We start from the raw sequence: 3484 nt of genomic DNA on the forward strand, positions 1-3484 counted from the left end.
TCCCGCATGCCCACTATACGCCCTCGCTCAAAGTCCGTCAACTGCACATACGGTTCACGTCCACGCTGTCGCGGCATGCTACCAGTGTTAAAGACTGCGATGGAGCTCCGTATGCCACGGCAAACTGGCTGACACTGACGGCGGCGGTGCACAAATGCTGCGCAGCTAGCGCCATTCGACGGCCAACACCGCGGTTCCTGGTGTGTCCGCTGTGCCGTGCGTGTGATCATTGCTTGTACAGCCCTCTCGCAGTGCCCGGAGCAAGTATGGTGGGTCTGACACACCGGTGTCAATGTGTTCTTTTTTCCATTTCCAGGAGTGTATTTTAATTTAAAAAACCCACGTGTTACCAACTGTTCGTCTAAAATTGTGAGCCATATGTTTATGACTATTATAGCGCCATCAATCAGAAAGCGAAAAAAGTGATCCATCTAAAACATTCCTATTTCTTTAAGTACTACACGAATGTGTCATAAAAAATGGGGGTTCTTGTTTAAAGAAAAACACAGTTCATACCCGTTTGACGTATGGCAGCGCCATCTAGCGGGCCAACCATAGTGCCATTTGGTTTCCCCCTTCAAGCTAGACAAGTTTCGTTCTTTGTATTTTTTTCGTTTGACGTTTATTTCGTGAGATATTTGTCCCGTTCACGATCAATGAACCACCCTGTATATACGATGTACCCCCTATCAAATGATACGTAATTGTGGTTGTAGTTCACGGCAAAGTATGTGGATGAGTTCTTGTAAGGTGCAAAATTATAGCCACCTTACAATGTGACCATCTTGGATGATCTGATCCATATCATGGTACAATGTTTGTTCCCCAATGTTGATGCTGTTTTCCAATCCCACAAGGCCAGTGTCCGCACTGATAGCATCGTCCTGGACGGGTTTTGTGAGCATGGGGATGAATTTTCGCATTGCCTCTGACACACCGCAGACACCAGATATCTATCTGTTTTACTCAGCCTTTCTGGCCTAAGTTGGAGAGAAAGGCGTGTCATCGCTATCCACCCCCATCATTGTTACCTGCAGTTGTCACTATATAGCAGGAAGAATGGTATAAGATTCCCTTGGAAACCACCCAGGATCTGTATTTATCCATTCTGAGACGGTTGGAAGCTGTTTTGAATGCCAAACATGTTCCTACACAGGATTAGCCATGGTAATGTGTTTTATTCCTGGCGTTTCCATACATTTGTCCGCTCCCTGTACATCAGCGTATACAATACGTACACTTACAATATGTTGCATCGACAGCGGTATTCCAGGGACCTCATATATTGGCGGATCATACTGATGGGAAGAGGACTAAACAAAAAGAAAAATAGAGATGGGCCCCTCCACGCCCGCACCAACGTGGTGACCAAACCAAAAGTTCTACTGTCACCTCCGTCTACATGTTAGTTGGATCACAGGATGCTGGGCTGTGATGTTATCCGCGCGTCTGGGTAAGACTACGCATTAACACGGTCCATCAGGTGATAGATAGTGGACGAAATGCGAGTGAGGGTAGCGATTTGAAGAGCAGAGGGAAAAAGTGCCAAGGCTCGTGCCGTGGGAAAAAAAACCTCTGCGACAGTGGGATGGGTAGTAAGAGCAGTAGTGGCTTACTAGCTGCGATAGTTCATGCAAGGTTGGATTTGTTAGTGTGGGTACCGTGCATCATTACCGTGGCAAGCGATGGCGATGCATCCCAGTTTCTACATTCCTGGAACAATCAAGATCGCTATACAGTAGTGGGAGATCGGCCATAGATCATCTCACTGTGTGGGGGATGTGTGGAGCTCGTCTGCATGCAGTGTACGGTACGGCTTCCCTGCGTGGTGCCAGTTATTCGGCAGTGTATTCCAGCTGGGTATCCAGTAATGGCGTCTGATTAACAGGGGCTCACCTGTGCCGTTGTGTTTGCGTGTGCTTGGCCAAAGATGTTAGGTCCTTACAAGTATGTCTTTTGGTCTTTTATGTTTCCGTACATGGTTGTGGTCGTAGTTCCCCAGATTTAGAATAAACGGGTTCTGCGAATGTCTGGAATTTCTGCACAGTCTTGTGGTGAGTTTGTGAATTACCTCCGTGAGAGTCTCAAGTTGGTATTCCCGGTGAAGGTCCGCGATGCGTGTGTATCGTGGAGCATTGCTTATGATTTTGAGTACTTTGTTTTGTATGAGCTGCAGACGGCGCAGACGCCTGGGTGCAGCGTATCCCCAGACAGGTGCTGCGTACGTCATCAGGGGTCGAATAAGTGTCATGTACATGGACCTCGACGCCCTTCTGTTCAGTGTGCTACGCCTGTTGAGCATAGGGTAGAGCTGTTTGAGCCTCGCGCTAGGTTGACTAATGGACAATGGTTCAAATGGCTCTGAGCACTATGGGACTCAACATCTTAGGTCATAAGGCCCCTAGAACTTAGAACTACTTAAACCGAACTAAGGACATCACACACACCCATGCCCGAGGCAGGATTCGAACCTGCGACCGTAGCAGCCTCGCGGTTCCGGACTGCAGCGCCAGAACCGCACGGCCACCGCGGCCGGCAACTAATGAACAATGTCTTACTCTTAACTGGCAGGTACCACCTCTTTCCGTTGGTGTTCTCTGGCATGAGATTCATCACGCCTGAGTGGTCGATTTATAGATTGCATTTTGTTCTTTCCCAGCTCCAACCAGTTATCTTCCACTGATGCACCAACTCTCTGTCCAACTATGAAATGACAGCGTGGAGGGGGATGGATCACCGAATCACAACCTCCTCTACATGCTTCTTTGGTTTGTTCGTCGGCTGCATTTCCCCATAACCCAACGTGTTATGGTACCCAGCAGAACACCACCACTTCGTCTAATTTTTGGATCTGCTGTAAGACATCTTGGACAGATTGAATCATTTTATCTACTGGAAACAAATTGTTGTACAGACTGCAAAGAAGTGGGACTGTCAGAACAGATAAAAAACTTTCTACTGTGATTGTCTCTCACTTACTCCAGTGCTTTTATGACTCCGTATACAATGAAAACACTATCGTTTTGTTGTTCCGTGGGCAACGGCCTTGCCGCAGTGGATACACCGGTTCCCGTGAGATCACCGAAGTTAAGCGCTGTCGGGCGTGGTCGGCACTTGGATGGGTGACCATCCAGGCCGCCATGCGCTGTTGTGATTTTCCGGGGTGCACCCAGCCTCGTGATGCCAATTGAGGAGCTACTCGACCGAATAGTAGCGGCTCCGGTCAAGAATACCATCATAACGACCGGGAGAGCAATGTGCTGACCACACGCCCCTCCTATCCGCATCCACCACTGAGGATGACACGGCGGTCGGATGGCCCGGTAGGCCACTCGTGGCCTGAAGACGGAGTGCTTTTTTTTTGTTATTGTTCCGCGAGGCGAACCCTGAATTCTCCATCAGGGGTGATAGCTGAACAGGTGGTTGCATTCCCCTGCTTAGACCCATCCGTATACGTGACGATAAAATCTTGATACGTTCTTAG

At 48.7% G+C, this 3484-nt stretch overlaps 1 pseudogene; it reads left to right on the forward strand.

Moving 5' to 3' along the window:
- Nucleotides 1-3036: 3036 nt before the first annotated feature.
- On the forward strand, nt 3037-3154 carry LOC124799689 (annotated as a pseudogene).
- The last annotated feature ends 330 nt before the right edge of the window (nt 3155-3484 follow it).

This window comes from Schistocerca piceifrons, chromosome 5 (genome assembly GCF_021461385.2).
Source record: "Schistocerca piceifrons isolate TAMUIC-IGC-003096 chromosome 5, iqSchPice1.1, whole genome shotgun sequence".
NCBI classification, from domain to species: domain Eukaryota; kingdom Metazoa; phylum Arthropoda; class Insecta; order Orthoptera; family Acrididae; genus Schistocerca; species Schistocerca piceifrons.